The sequence below is a fragment of the Macrobrachium rosenbergii genome, chromosome 39, assembly GCF_040412425.1.
Source record: "Macrobrachium rosenbergii isolate ZJJX-2024 chromosome 39, ASM4041242v1, whole genome shotgun sequence".
In the NCBI taxonomy this organism is placed as follows: Eukaryota; Metazoa; Arthropoda; class Malacostraca; order Decapoda; family Palaemonidae; genus Macrobrachium; species Macrobrachium rosenbergii.
In genome coordinates, this window is record NC_089779.1 from 11269404 (window position 1) to 11286903 (window position 17500).

At 35.3% G+C, this 17500-nt stretch overlaps 1 protein-coding gene across 3 annotated transcripts in view; it reads right to left on the bottom strand.

The window, feature by feature from the left end:
- Dus1 (Dihydrouridine synthase 1) overlaps positions 1 to 17500 on the bottom strand; it is a 592604-nt gene that overhangs the window by 213303 nt on the left and 361801 nt on the right. The gene's annotated exons all lie outside the window — the stretch shown is intronic.

Sequence of the window (17500 nt, forward strand, 5' to 3'; positions counted from 1 at the left end):
CGTTGTAAAAAAAGTTTTAATTAATACTACGTTTAACCTATAATACCTGGAATCGACGCAAGGAGAGATAATAAACGTTTTCTACTTAACTCAGATTTCTAATCGCACGACCTGAAGTCCTCGCCTCTTTCTTCTTATGACTTACATAATAATTAACAATCGGTACAACAAAATACCTTGTCTACTCAAAGTTGTTCCATTAAGATCAATTTTATCAAGACGGAAAAGGGAAAAAACAACGTAATCTCTCTACTTCCTTACCTTAATCGGACTCTTAGAATGTAGCACATTATCAAATGGGCACAGGCGACTTAATACAGTTAGAAATAATATAAAGAATATTGTGCGCGCGGGGCTTCCGTGCGCGCGCGTGAGCGCGTGTCTGTGCAAGGTATTACTACAATATATTCTATACTTCCTACACTCCACCTACAGTAAAAAGGAGAAAGGTTTCCTGCACTGAGAAAGGATATAACACAACAACCAAGTCTCCAACGTCTACTTTAATATTAGACAAGGGGCGTTTCAAGGAACACTTTTCACTTTAATTAAATACAATGGAAAAAATTACAATGGAACAATACCCAACAATGAGCACTCTGAGCGGGGCATTTTGGCCTAAAATGAAATGGGGCGTCCAGGGGAGGCGGTGCTCCCACAAAAGGAGACTTTTTAACTTGCTTTTTTTTTTATCAGGATTCCTAATTTCTTTTGCATTTAAACCGCCCTGAAACTGAGGTAGTTTCTTCGGGGAATAATATTGCAAAGTTGTCCAGCACTGTTCTGTGTGTGTGTGTGTCTCATGAGAGAGAGAGAGAGAGAGAGAGAGAGAGAGAGAGAGAGAGAGAGAGAGAGAGAGAGAGAGAGAGAGAGAGAGTTTGTTGCAGTCAACGTTTCGTTATCTAAGAAAGCTGCAAAGCAGTAAACGTGCCTCGCTGTCGAACTTCTCAGTTCCTGAGGTCCTTTATTCCTCACATAGTTAGACTGCGGAACAGACTCCCTCAGGCTGTCGTGCAATGGGACTTCAGAAATGCAAGGGAAGATGCAATGCAATACGACCCTAATACGAGCCCCCTTGGTGTTTACTTAAATTTTACCCACTTCGTTTACTAATTTTTTTTAATTTCATTTTCTTTTTTAATACGTGATCTCTTCATTCTGTATTACCCACTACTTTCTCTTACCTCTTTATAATTACGATCATATTCTTTGGAAGCTCGAATTTCAGTCAATGGCCCCTGTGGTGGGCTTGTTTCATATGGATAGATTTCATCCTTTGAATAATAATAATAATAATAATAATAATAATAATAATAATAATAATAATAATAATAATAATAATAATAATAATAATAATAATAATATTCTTTGGAAGCTCGAATTTCAAGTCAATGGCCCCTGTGGTGGGCTTTTTCCATACGGATAGGTTTTTATCTTCTGACTAATAATAATAATAATAATAATAATAATAATAATAATAATAATAATAATAATAATAATAATAATAATATTAATAATAATAATAATAATAATAATTATACGAAATTTATCAACAACCACTGAGCCACACTCCGTAAAGCATTCCATCACAAACGCGCAAACAATCATTTACCTTCATTTCTCACCTTACTTTTATTGACTTGGCTTGAGTGACCTACTAACCAATTTAAATTCAGTCACCTAATCAATTCCATAAAACTTTCAAACCAATACCTAGAGAGAGAGAGAGAGAGAGAGAGAGAGAGAGAGAGAGAGAGAGAGAGAGAGAGAGAGAGAGAGAGAGCATACAGCTTTTAAACCAATACTTAGAAGGAGAGAGAGAGAGAGAGAGAGAGAGAGAGAGAGAGAGAGAGAGAGAGAGAGAGAGAGAGAGAGAGAGTTTGCAGTCAACGTTTCGTTACCTAAGAAAGCTGCAAAGCAGTAAACGTGCCTCGCTGTCGAACTTCTCAGTTCCTGAGGTCCTTTATTCCTCACATAGTTAGACTGCGGAACAGACTCCCTCAGGCTGTCGTGCAATGGGACTTCAGAAATGCAAGGGAAGATGCAATGCAATACGACCCTAATACGAGCCCCCTTTGTATTTACTTAAATTTTATCCACTTCGTTTACTAATTTTTTAAATTTCATTTTCTTTTTTAATACGTGATCTCTTCATTCTGTATTACCCAATACCTTCTCTTACCTCTTTATAATTACGATCATATTCTTGGGAAGCTCGAATTTCAAGTCAGTGGCCCCTGTGGTGGGCTTGTTTCATATGGATAGATTTCATCTTCTGAATAATAATAATAATAATAATAATAATAATAATAATAATAATAATAATAATAATAATAATAATAATAATAATATTCTTTGGAAGCTTGAATTTCAAGTCAATGGCCCCTGTGGTGGGCTTTTTCCATACGGATAGGTTTTTATCTTCTGACTAATAATAATAATAATAATAATAATAATAATAATAATAATAATACGAAATTCATCATCAACCACTGAGCTACACTTCGTAAAGCATTCCATCACAAACGCGCAAACAACCACTTACTTTCATTTCTCACCTCACTTTTATTGACTTGGCTTGAGTGACCTACTAACAATTTAAATTCAGTCACCTAATCAATTCCATACAACTTTCAAACCAATACCTAGAGAGAGAGAGAGAGAGAGAGAGAGAGAGAGAGAGAGAGAGAGAGAGAGAGCATATAACTTTCAAACAATACCTAACAACTTTCAAATCAATACCTAGAGAGAGAGAGAGAGAGAGAGAGAGAGAGAGAGAGAGAGAGAGAGAGAGAGAGAGAGAGAGAGAGAGAGAGAGAGCATACAACTTTCAAACCAATACCGAGAGAGAGAGAGAGAGAGAGAGAGAGAGAGAGAGAGAGAGAGAGAGCACAAAACTTTCAAGCCAACACCGAGAGAGAGAGAGAGAGAGAGAGAGAGAGAGAGAGAGAGAGAGAGAGAGAGAGAGAGAGAGAGAGAGAGCGAGCATACAACTTTCAAACCGATACTGAGAGAGAGAGAGAGAGAGAGAGAGAGAGAGAGAAAGAGCATACAACTTTCAAACTGATACTGAGAGAGAGAGAGAGAGAGAGAGAGAGAGAGAGAGAGAGAGAGAGAGAGAGAGAGAGCATACAACTTTCAAACCGATACCGAGAGAGAGAGAGAGAGAGAGAGAAAGAGCATACAACTTTCAAACCGATACCGAGAGAGAGAGAGAGAGAGAGAGAGAGAGAGCACAAAACTTTCAAGCCAACACTGAGAGAGAGAGAGAGAGAGAGAGAGAGAGAGAGAGAGAGAGAGAGAGAGAGAGAGAGCATACAACTTTCAAACCGATACCGAGAGAGAGAGAGAGAGAGAGAGAGAGAGAGAGAGAGAGAGAGAGAGAGAAAGAGCATACAACTTTCAAACAGATACCGAGAGAGAGAGAGAGAGAGAGAGAGAGAGAGAGAGAGAGAGAGAGAGAGAGCATACAACTTTCAAACCGATACCGTGAGAGAGAGAGATAGAGAGCGCATACAACTTTCAATCCAATGCCTAGAGAGAGAGAGAGAGAGAGAGAGAGAGAGAGAGAGAGAGAGAGAGAGAGAGAGAGAGACTGACCTTTATAGCAGATCCTTCGGCGCTCATATATTTATTCATAATTTCAATTGGGCTGGATTAAGGGATATGGGCAGAAGCTCGTCCGAAAAAGGGTGGCACCTAAAGGTCACTGGGTTTCCAACCGCGCAGTCAGGTATATACATAAAGGTTAGTTTTCTATGGGTCCCCAAAGTGACGTGTATGTTTTCTGAGCGACTGTGCGTAAACAGTTCATTTGCATATAACTGAGAACCATTTTCAGTAATTGTTTTGGTTCTTAAGGATGCTGTATCTTATATTCACTCACACCTTGCTTAATGGATTCACTAAAAAAAATTCAGTAATATCCTGGATATTATTAACACATGTTACATTACACATGTATGTATGTGTGTATATGTGAAAAATAAGAGACAGGGTGTAGGTCCTGACCGGTTTCGACTTTATTTCCAAGCCATTGACCTGGAAATAAAGTCGAAATAAAGTCGAAACCGGTCAGACCTACACCCAGTCTCTTATTTTTCACCTGAGGTAATGTGTGATATATATATATATATATATATATATATATATATATATATATATATATATATATACATATATATAATGACGTTTTCCTTAATAAGTGTCGTTCAACAGAAAACAAAACTAATATACAGTCGATACTCCATTCATCCATCAATATTTTTTTTGCCCCTCAAACGCAAGAAGGTACATCCATAAAACTCTCTCTCTAGAAGCACCGGACCACTAAGCCTCTTCACCCGAGGTACTGCAGCAGCAGCACCAGTGTGGGGAGGAGGAGGAACAATGACCTTTATTGTGAAAATATCATCCCTAAAGGCGAGCTCGCCCAAAATGTCAAACCGTTTTTGGGTCGGCAAATAAGCTACGTTGTCTGCGCTTCCTACAGGAAGCCAGCCATATTTTCTAACTGGAGCCTTTTCTGTCGTGAGAATCTTTTGAAAACTTGCATGTGATTTGTTTTAGGAGACTCGTATAATCTGTTTGGTTTAGTTTTCGTTACCATTTTCAGATTTAAACTTGGTATTAAATATTTCATATCGATCTCTTTCATAATGATTCCATCCGTGCAACTATATCGATTACTTATTAACTGAAACACGTATTGCCGTTTACATATTTATTCACAATGAATTTTACTTATTCCATCTTTTCATCAACGACACGAAGATGCATCATGGTTCCATCAGCGTGAATGGAATTCTTTTATCGGTGCGGCCTCTACAGCATTTTATTTATAATCAAGGACATTCTCGGCAGATCCATGTTCAAAAACGACCAATTTTGTAAACTTGCTTACAAATATACATGTGTATGTATGTACATGTATCCATGTGTATATGTATACAGAATATATATATATATATATATATATATATATATATATATATATATATATATATATATATATATATATATATATATACATACATATAAGCTTAAGTATATCTTAGTTTAACCAGACCACTGAGCTGATTAACAGCTCTCCTAGGGCTGGCCTGAAGGATTAGATTTATTTTACGTGGCTAGGAACCAATTGGTTACCTAGCAACCAGACCTACAGCTTATTGTGGAATCCGAACCACATTATAGCGAGAAATGAATTTCTATCACCAGAAATAAATTCCTCTTATTCTTCATTGGCCGGTCGGGGATTCGAACTCGCGGCCAACAGAGTGATAGCTGGGAACGGAACCCGCTCGCCCAACGAAGAACTATATATATATATATATATATATATATATATATATATATATATATATATATAAAATGAGAAAAATGTGAAGATAAGAAGCATATATCTCAACCAAAAAAGAAGCTACTATGAAAAGAAAGTTTATTAAGACTCAAGAGAAACAGAAGCAAGGAGAGAATTCCAAAACTTTAAAGGCAACAATAGGAAAGAAACGGTTAAGAACTTGATCGAGTATTAGAATTTGGTTATGAGGAAACTACATAAATGAATAAATACATAAAATTCAAGTCCCACGATTAAGCCGGTTTAATATTCAATTAAAACAACATTCCTGTACTACACTTGTAATGCTTCATTCAACTTAAGACATTCCTTTGAAATATTCCTTAATTACAGGACAAATACTCATGAAATAGCGTCAAATCCCTTGAAAGCGAAATTCCGAGAGCTCTCTACAGCATTCCTGAACTTTTGCCCTTCACTCCTTCACGGGATCAACAGCGCCTTTACGGATTATGCCAAGGTTGAAGCACAAAACTTCACTCGCTCTCACCCCATCACTAAGAGCGAAGTTTTAAGGAGACTTCCCCATTCCCGGAATCGTGAAGGACGGCGACATGTCCTCTGTGTTCTTATTTGCTTTGCCCTATCTCTCTCTCTCTCTCTCTCTCTCTCTCTCTCTCTCTCTCTCTCTCTCTCTCGGCTTAAAGAACCCCAACCCCCCCTCTGCTTTCAGCTCCTTTTTACTTCAATCTTCTTATCGACCTTTGAAGTTAATGTTTCGTCCGTTTATTTTTCTGGGATTTTCACGAACAGTTTAATAATACATACACAGACACACACATATACATATACATACATATATATATATATATATATATATATATATATATATATATATATATATATATATATATATATATATATATATATATATATATAGTGAAAGTCCTCCTGGGACTCTGTAGGCTCATAGGGAAGTCCCGATGTTTATGATACGTGGCAAGTGTGTCACTAGGCCCACTGTTTAACTCCCCAGCCCGAGGGCTGGTACCTATTCTCCTACTGAACCTCTCGGTTTTTTTTCGGACCGTTAGGTTGACAGGCTGCCGGATTTTTGCAGTGGCGCAATCCAAGCCGTCAGTGAGCGGTGGGATTTGAACCCCGGCCCTCTCGCTTGGTAGCCCTGAATCATACCATTTATGTGTATATATTTATATATGTATATATATAATACATATATATATATATATATATATATATATATATATATATATATATATATATATATATATACAATGAACAACTAAATCACTTACGCAATCTTTCTCCTTGAAAACTGAAACAAAGGCCAAAGTCGAGATGCCTGAGCAACAGCCTGCATAAATATCCATAAATATCAGAAGATTATTTCCGCTCGTTCCTCTTGAGTTTCTGCATCTTGGCTCAAGCTCAGATTCTCTGCATTTCCCCATTGCATGAGAAAGCAATAAAGTTCTGTCTCCTCATAAAAGCACACTGAGTTACCTCCATGAAGCGAACATTATGCGTATTCAATAATAATAATAATAATAATAATAATAATAATAATAATAATAATAATAATAATAATAATACTAAACACCACCCGTCATTTGCTGGTTGCTGTGAAGATTTTATTTAATAATAATAATAATAATAATAATAATAATAATAATAATAATAATGGTGATGATGATAATAAAACCATCAATCATTTGTTGGTTACAGTTGTGAACGTATCACTTAATAATAATAATAATATAATAATAATAATAATGTCATTATTCATTAGATAGTTACTGTTGTGGACCTATAATGATAACCAAAATAATGAATTTCATCACTAATTAGGTGCTTATTAATTTATACCCATAAAAATAATAAATCCACTTTATTTTTGTCGCATATAATTGTTTAAAACATTAGTAGTCAAAACCTCACTCTTTTAGGCAACTATATCAACAATTATACTGAGGTGAATTTATATGTATTTTGTAAAGGACAACAGTTTGGTAATTTGTTTGAAAGATAAAAAAAAAAGTCTTGTAAATCGACCAAGAGCAAATAAGAGCAAATTCCTACAATAATGCCAATTACATGATACTCAACGCAAAAATCAGACGATGGCCGATCTCCCTATTATTAATGTATTACTTAAAGTTACCTTTTCCACATCACAGCCTTTTATTATGAAGACAGACGCTGCCGTCATACATTCCTGTTTTGACAGCTGATAAGTTCTACACCAATGACAAGAGAATCGACTGTTCACTTTGAGGTCAGGCCCTATTATTTCTATTAATTCCAGTCTGTTTTCATTGATTTTTAAGGTTTATAATAAATAAGTTTTAACTTACCTGATATATTTGTATCCATGAAGAAAGAAAAATGGAATTACTCTGTAGAATAACGTTACTGAAGATTTTACTTGGGTGACAGTCACCTGCCATTTATACAGAGGTATCAGAACTCACCCACAGTCCTCCCCAGAACGCCACCATTTAAAAAAAATTTTTTTTTTGACAGAATGAAGTGAAAAACTCAACCTTGTTTATAATCATTGTCTGGCAGAATCCTTGTTTTTGTGTGGCAGATCTGTGGCCCACAGTACTGCGAAATCCAGACAGAGGACTTTTCATATGAACTGCATTCACTCTTATGCCCAAACATATAACCTTCCTTTTTTTTTTAAGGATAAATAGATTTTCACTATGTTATCTTATGATATACACATCCAGACTGACGTCATTATTTTCCATTCTTGAGGCACGTTTCATACGATCTTATTCGATTTAGGAAGTATATTCATTCTGTAGTTAAGTTCAACTCGTAAGGTAAGACTGATATTCTACCAACAAGTCACATAAAGTAGGACACTTTTCATAAGATATAACTATCATAACTATATTGTTAAATGGCAATGTTCATGTAAAGTTCACCCCTACAGCGCATTTCATGAATTAATATTCAACAGATGACGTACCAAGCCTCATATGTTCCACAGTCATTTTTTCTCTTGTAGTGTTTTATATTTTACTTACCTTTTTTGACTGTTTGGGGCTTTTCCTAAAGTGACATTCAATTGTCTTTTAATGTTCAAAATCATTTTGAGGCGTATATTATTTTTTATATATCAAATCATTATGAAACAATTATGTCGTTTTTATTTTCTAACTCATTTTGTGATGTTAAGAAGCCTTCTTATATCAGACGCATGTTGGGCCTTCCAGTTAAATCTTATTTCTATAACTGAGGCATCAGTGTGTTTTTCTTTTATTGAAATTCTAAAGTAACGTGAGTCGTTCAGTCCTTATACTGGCGATGAACGATATTCACGATAATTTCTTTTTCTCAAGTTAATCAAAATGCATTAAAATTGCGGCTAACGGCCTCCAGCATAAAGCAAGGGAGTGCCTTTGGGAATATCTGCTGATTATTCATAATCTATACCAAACCTGTAACATTCATGCCTTTTATGTAACAGTAATTTTGGAATGTAGGCAGAACATTTACCCTTTACTACCAAATTGCATCATAAAATAAATGGCCTCAAACAATGTTTCGAAATGTATGATAACTCTGGAGAAACTCCATTTTCATTTGAATTTATTTTAATACAGTCACCTCTTCTGTCTAAATAGATTCACAAGTCTTAAACCAGTTTGACAAAAGGGTAAGAAATAACTCGCCACTGGGACTTTTTCCAAATAAAACCACAAGTCTTAAAACCAGTTTGACAGAAAGGGTAAGAAATAAAACTCACGACTGGGATTTTTTTCGATGTTTATTAACCAAAATTAGTCTTAGTAACATATGATAATCCTCCATGTATACATCTGCACAGATGCGTATAAAACGATATGATGATACAAAACCCTATTCGCATCTCCTCGTCCCGGGAGATGAGAATGAACACTATATTAAACACTTTTTTTTATTATTCATTTTCCTCAATGGCACACTCTGCTCATACCATCCACCCCCTGAAACCCCCTACAACTCCCCATCCCCCCAAAACTTATTTCTCTCATTATCCACAGACCCTTCAATATAAAGCTTTTCGCCTCACAGCAGCAATTCTCGGGAAACAATATACCGCCCAAAACACGTTCGCATTACGAATGGTACCGTCACGTAAGGAGTATAGTGCCTCTACGGCCGCGAAATATAAACGTTGCATATGGTAGGATCATCCTACAGTGAGGGACTGCCATCCTCTCTCGGAATAACTATTGGTCTGTCGAGGTCATTCATGATACACTTGGAAAATATTCATTTAAAAAGGCAAAGGATTTTTTTTTTTTTTTAGATCAATCACACCAAAGAATTACACCGAATCATATCCATCTTTCGCAAAGGGCGTTATTACATTACAGAAATATGAAAATGATATTTTTTTCAAGCAGGATATTTTTATAGCATTCTGTAATTTCATTTCCAAAGAAACCACGATCTCAAGTATTGGAGTGCATTCGCAAAGTATCGTATAAAAAAATTCCGTACTATGGCAGTTTATATTTTAATGCTCGAAAAATCACCCTTACATAAAAGAAATTTGAAAATACCATTTTTTTAAGCTGGTGGTATCAACTGCATTTTGTAATTTCATTTCCAAAGACATCACGATCTCAAGTATCAGAGTGCATTCGCAAAGTATCGTATAAAAAAAAATTCCGTACCATCGTATTTTTTTTTTAATGCTCGAAAAATCAACATTACAGTATATAAAAGAAATTTGAAAATAGCATTTTTTTTAAAGCTGGTGGTATCTATAGCATTCTGTAATTTCATTTCCAAAGACATCACGAATCACTATCTTAAGTAATGAGCGCATTCCCAAAGTCTCGTATAAAAAAAAATCCGTACTAAGGTTTTCTTATTTTTCAATGCTCGAATAATCAACATTACATAAAAGAAATTTGAATTAGCATTTTTTTACAGCTGATGGCATCTATAGCATTCTGTAATTTCACTTCCAATGCCATCACGAATCACGATCTCAAGTAATGAGCGCATTCGCAAAGTCTCGTATAAAAAAAAAATCGTACGTACGGTATTTATTTTTTCAATGCTCGAAAACTCAACGCAACTCGAAAGGAAGTAAAACCAAACAAAGTGAGGAAAACTTCGACGCCGTTTCCCCCATGACTATCAACGAATGTGCGGTGAATATAAATGAATGGACGACCTCGCGGTTAAAACTTTGCAACATTGAGCATTATGCCGTATCACACGGTAGTACATTTTTTAAACTCTCTCTCTCTCTCTGTGTGGCCTGCGGGCCAACGAGATTTCATGATTTTATGAAAAGAAAAACTTACTAGTTTCTCTTTATCAGTATGAAATTTATGAATTTTAGTACTGATTAACATGCCACCCAAACGCTAGAATTGTAATAATATAAAATTAATGGAATGTTTGTAATAATACTTAATTCATTATTAGCTCATATCCAGCTGCATAACGGAAATTTATTTACACCGGAACATTGGGCGAGGAATGAGAAAAAGGGATTTTACATTCGGAAGAAGAAGAAGAAGAAGAAGAAGAAGAAGAAGAAGAAGAAGAAGAAGAAGAAGAAGAAGAAGAGAGAGAGAGAGAGAGAGAGAGAGAGAGAGAGAGAGAGAGAGAGAGAGAGAGAGAGAGAGAGAGAGAGAGAATGGCAGTAAAAAAAAATATTCTGAATATATTCCAGAAATTGAAAGAAAAAAATTTTTTCAGTCTATGATATCTTCAACTGACACTGTTACAAGTATCGAGTCCACGACACATAGTTCATGGAAAAAAAAAAAATCCTTAGGCCGACTCAAGTATCACTTGATTGTACGAGCAATGAACTATAAACACAAAAATGACCCTGAAACTCATTAACATTTGAACAACACTCTAACCAACATCGACATCAACATAATCCTTCACATGCACCGCAACAAACCCTCTAAATGCAATTACCAATCACCTGCTTGCATTGCACTGTCTTCTGCCAATCGCATTAGTAGGCAGTGGTTCGGCAAATCACAGAGGCGGTCGAGACGTATCGTGGGAGAGGTCATTTTTAAAATTACGACACTGCTTGTAAATGGGATCAAGATATATTTCGGTATACTATGGAACTGGGTCATAGACAGCTACAGATGTAACTGACTGAAAGTAAAACTCTTGCTTCAGTTGAGAGACAAAATTCCACAAAATGAGTGAAATTCTTCCGCGAAACTTTCCTGAATCTTCTATGCTAATGAATGATATCGGTGCTCTTTCAACAAATATTGTCTCCTTTGTCAATTCTTCATCTATTTACTGACCAACTCTTAATATCGAGCACATTCTTCCAACTCACCCTAATCAATTTCCTTTAAGTTCATCTACATTCTGCAAATCTTCTTGATCGTATTTACTGGTTCTTCGGCCCATATTATTAAAAAATAAAAATTTAAAATTCTATTCCCTATACTTACAATCTGGAAAAGATATTAAAAAAAACTTCACTTCCTTATTCGTATACTTCTCAATGGAAATTCTCAGGTTCTTCTCTTCTCCAGCCTTATCACTTGAAGACAGTGCTGCTAAGTCTCCCCTTTCCACATTCGCAGACCATTCAGAGTATAAGTTTGTAAGTATTCTTTCCATTTTTACATCTCAAGCGTGAAATTTTCACCTGAAAACACAAGACTTTTTTCCTCTAAATTTACACTCGCATAGAATTTCCTAAATAATCTTTGCATTCTTATAATTTTCTCTCTTTTCCAATCATGTAATGTAAAAGTAAATTTCTATATTCCTCAAGACTAATCTTTGAATCTTTTCCCTAACTAGCTAGATTATACGGGAAATTCTCACAACACTTTCCCAACTTCCCAAGACAATTCTCTAAATTTTATTTCCCCATTTCAATCTTCATAATCTTCACGACAACTTTTTAAAATCCCCATTCCAATTACAGCAATCTTCTCAAACCATTTCCTAGAACTTTCGACTCCCGCTTTTTCAAAACTGTTCCCACCAACCCTTTCCCAGCAAGATAAAAATTGGGACACTTCACGGATATAGTTAGCTCAAAGCTCTTCCACCAAATATTGTAAGCAAGCCACTCCAGCAACTATAGTAAAAGGGCAAGCCAGTTCACAAGTTACGGTAAAGACCAAGCCAGTTCGCCAACTATAGTGGAGGCCAAGCCACTTAGCCAACTATAGTCAATAGCAAGCCGGTTCGCCGGCTATAGTCAAGAGCAAGACACTTCCTCGAATACGGTAACCTCTAAAAGCCCAAGAATGACACAAAGACGACGCTCACAAAGGGATCAACTTTGGAAGACTGCGTGCAATACAATGTCCCTCAACCACAAACGCTCTGAAGTGGTCCCGCATCCTAATAACAATAACAATTGTAATGATATTATTTTTGGGTCATTTGTTTCTTTTACGGCACTTTATTGCGGTCATGTCTTGAACGCCGGCTAACGCAAGGTGCTTCTTCACTCCGGAGGCTAACAGCTATTTCTCGCCCGAAGAGCATTGCCCCAAGTTAGTCAACCTATGCAAGAGCCCTTCCATAACCCGTGGCTTGTACATCCTATTTAACGATGGGCCTCATAAAAACAGTCAAGCTACCGGCCGTACCTTCCTCCGAGAGAAGAGTTAGTGGAATACGTCGAAAACTCACATGGAGTGAATGATCATATAATGAGTATTACATTTAGATTTATCGGAGTTTAACCTCGTCTGCCGAATATCATTTTTATTATATCAAACACTTGCTTCTCCCGGAAGAAATAAATGAACAATATAACGCCACCTACTACCCCTCACAGGTTTTTTTTACAAAAACAGATTCACTCCACCATTCCCAATTCCACTCCGTCGGCCTTCCTCCCAACCATTTGAGGACACGAACACTAATTTATTGCCTACGGTATGCACACACTAACTAGATCCGCCACCACCAAGACTAGAGAGGCTGCGCTATAACACATCGGGCACTAATCACATAAGTACAAGAATTTCTCAAAGCCGAGTTCTATTGTTTAACCCCATCGCGGAAAAAGAGAAGAGAAGAGAAGAGAGAGAGAGAGAGAGAGAGAGAGAGAGAGAGAGAGAGAGAGAGAGAGAGAGAGAGAGAGAGAGAGAGAGAGAGACCTAAAATGTGTAAATGCTTTCCGGTCGCTGTTGCTTGTACCATTCCTCACTCCGATTCCAAGACTCGTTGCAAAAATGGTGGGGCAAGTAAGTATACAGTGGTAATGACGAAAATACGTATAAATATATATCTGTACGTGTATGTATACGCATATATATATATATATATATATATATATATATATATATATATATATATATATATATATATATATATAATATATATATATATATATATATATATATATATATATATATATATATATATATAAACATGACGTATAATACCGTAGATGTTTATAAGAAAATAGCTGACTATGGATGGACAAGCGATCGGCTGTACTAAACAAAACTAAAAAGTTATTTCCTTCCAGACTATTATTATTTTGGTTTTTAAACAACTAAGTACAATGCCTTCCACTTCTCTCTTCATGGCCAGGCTAGACAGAGGAATTTTCTTGGTCGGTTATCAAGCCACCCCTCCCCATAAATCATAAAAATATACAAATCAAAATAACCTTGACCTATGCACAGCAGAAAATAAAACCGACAGTGGTCTCAGTATGTCAAGGTGCTAAAACAAAAGCTATCTTGGCAATAAATATTGCCACTAAAGCATTGCAGGAAAGACAAAACCGCATGAACGTTTCCATGATATGGTATGAGACAACAAAATATATACGCTTATAAACATCCGGGTAAGTAAAACTACACCGAATTTTACTTGTAAGTAAATCAGCCGATCCTGACCTTTATATATTATATAATCAGAGAAAAACTACCTGGACCTTCCCATGTCAAAAGGAAAACAGAAGTACACCGACCTTAATTTTAAGGGAAACAAAACTACACCGACCTTTATTTTAAGGAAAACAAACCTACACCAACCTTTATTTTAGGGAAAACAAAACTACAACGACCTTTATTTTAAGGAAATCAAAACCTCACCGACCTTTATTTTAAGGAAAACAAAACTACAACAACCTTTATTTTAAGGAAAACAAAACTACACTAACCTTTATTTTAAGGAAAACAAAAACCTCACTGACCTTTATTTTAAGGAAAACAAAACTAGACCGACCTTTATTTTAAGGAAAACAAAACTACAATGACCTTTATTTTAAGGGAAAGTTACGCTGACCTTTATTTTAAGGAAAACAAAATTACAACAACCTTTATTTTAAGGAAAACAAAACTACACCAACCTTTATTTTAAGGAAAACAAAAACTTCACCGACCTCTATTTTAAGGAAAACAAAACTACACCGACCTTGATTTTAAGGAAAACAAAACTATGCTGCCCTTTATTTTAAGGGAAAGAAAGCTACACTGTCCTTTATTTTAAGTGGAACAAAACTACACCAACCTTTATTAAAAAAAAAAGCTACACTGACCTTTATTCTAAGGGAACAAAACTACACTGACCTTTACTTTATGGGAAACAAAACTACACTTATCTTTATTTTAAGGGAAACAAAACTACACTGACCTTTATTTTAAGGAAAACAAAACAACAACGATCTTTATTTTAAGGAAAACAAAACTTCACCGGCCTTTAATTTACGGAAAACAAAACTAAACCAACGTTTACCTTAAGGAAAACAAAACTACACCGACCTTTATTTTAAGTAAAACAAAACTACACCAACCTTTACTTCAAAGGAAAACAAAAGTACACCGACCTTTATTTAAGGAAAAGAAAACTTCACCGACATTTGTTTTAAGGAAAACAAAACAACACCGACCTTTATTTTACGGAAAACAAAACTTCACCGACCTTTATTTTAAGGTAAACAAAAGTACACCAACCCTTATTTTAAGGAAAACAAACTACACCGACCTTTAATTTAAGGAAAACAAAACTACAACGACCTTTATTTTAAGGAAAACAAAACTACACCGACCTTTGTTTTAAGGAAAACAAAACTTCACCGACCTTTACTTTAAGGAAAACAAAACTACACCGACCTTTATTTTAAGGAAAACAAAACTACACCAGCCTTCATCTATCAAAGGGAAAACTAAGAGACACTGATCTTACTTGTCATAAGCAAAACAAAATATTCCTGACCTTTAATTGAAACCAAAACAAAACTTCATTGGCATTTCTTATAGGAAGCCAAATAACACAGCCTTCCACTTTACGTAACAAGGAAAAGGGAAAATTTCGACCTTGACCTTTAAATATTATGGGACAGGAAAACAAACTTATATATCTGAATGATGGGGAACAATTCACCCGTCCAGTTCAAGAGAAAGCTAAACAAATTCTTGGCATTTACACACACAAAAACAATACATTGACCTTTTCATATAGGAAACAAAGTACCCTAACCTTTACAATATATGGGAACTATAAAATAATCCTGAACTTTTGTATATAAGTAGAACCAAGAAGCACAAGTCGTACTCTCCATAATTACGTCTCATGGCAAAACAAAACCTCAAAATTTACTCATAGGAGATGAAAGCCATGCTAAGTCGATTTTTGCGTATTTTGGGGTAAACAAGGAGACCTGTTTCCATGTCATGGGGGCGGGGGGACTACGACTCTGACATTTACTTATCATCAAAAAACAAAAATGATCTTGACATTATACTATCAAAGGGGAGGGAAACAAAGTGACCTTGTCATTACACTAATCTTGGGGGAAAAAAAAGGAGCCCTGACATTTACTTGTGGTAGGAAAAACAAAACGACCTTCACAACTGGGTAAAGTGGTAAAACAAAACGACTCTGACATCTACATATCACTGGGAAAACAAAACGCTGTGACATTTAACTATCATGGGAAAAACAAAACGACCTTGACATTTACATATGGGAAAACAAAACGACTTTGACATTTACATATTGGGAAAACAAAACGGCTGTGACATTTACCTATCATGGGAAAAACAAAACGACCTTTACATTTGGATAAAGTGATAAAACATTTACATTTCATGGAAAACAAAACGACCTTGACATTTACTTCTCACTGGAAAACAAAACGACCTTGTCATTTCTATATTATGGGAAAACAAAACGACTTTGACATTTGCATTTCATGGAAAAAAACGACCTTGACATTTACTTCTCACTGGAAAACAAAGCAACCTTGCCGTTTTCATATCATGGGAAAACAAAACGACCTTGACATTTACATATCATGGGAAAACAAAACGACTTTGACATTTACCTATCATGGGAAAAACAAAACGACCTTGAAATTTACATATCATGGGAAAGCAAAACGACTTTGACATTTACATCTCATTGGAAAAACAAACGACCTTGACATTTACAGGTAGGGGGAAAAACACAACGACCTTGGCATTTGCACATCATGGGAAAAATCACTTTTGTTCCGAAAAACGAAAAATTTAGTGTCGTTACAGTAACGATACCACCACATGTCTATTACAGAAAGTATTTCTGAAACCCTTCAGAATACAGCGGAGTGAATTATACAAATCACTTCGGTTCTTCCTCAGAATGATAATTCTTGTACTACCTCTCATACTATTCAAGAGCGCGATATACATACAAGTGTGTGAGTGTTGTATATGCATGAATGTATCAACATACATGCAAACATACATGTGTATGCCTTGGTAAGATATACAAGAGCATGAAGTAAAACTACGCCATAAGGAACAACCATCTTTAATATTTCAACATAATCAACATGAAAATGAATGTTAATTATGGATAAGGTCGAAAAATCTCAGAAAAAAAAAACTTTGTATCTTACGGCAACTTAATTAACTCATGATATGTAAGAGAATGTTTTTCCTTGACATAAGGAATTTAAAAAATCAAGTATATTAAAAAAAACTATTCTGGAAATATATTAGATCCATCTAACCCCTTTTCCTGCCTCCTAAAATACAATATTATTCTCTGACCTAGGAAAAAATAAAAATCCTAGAAACTCAGCTACCTAATAATCCATATATAGAATACCTAAAGAATTAAGGAATGATACAAAATTATATATATATATATATATATATATATATATATATATATATATATATATATATATATATATATATATATATA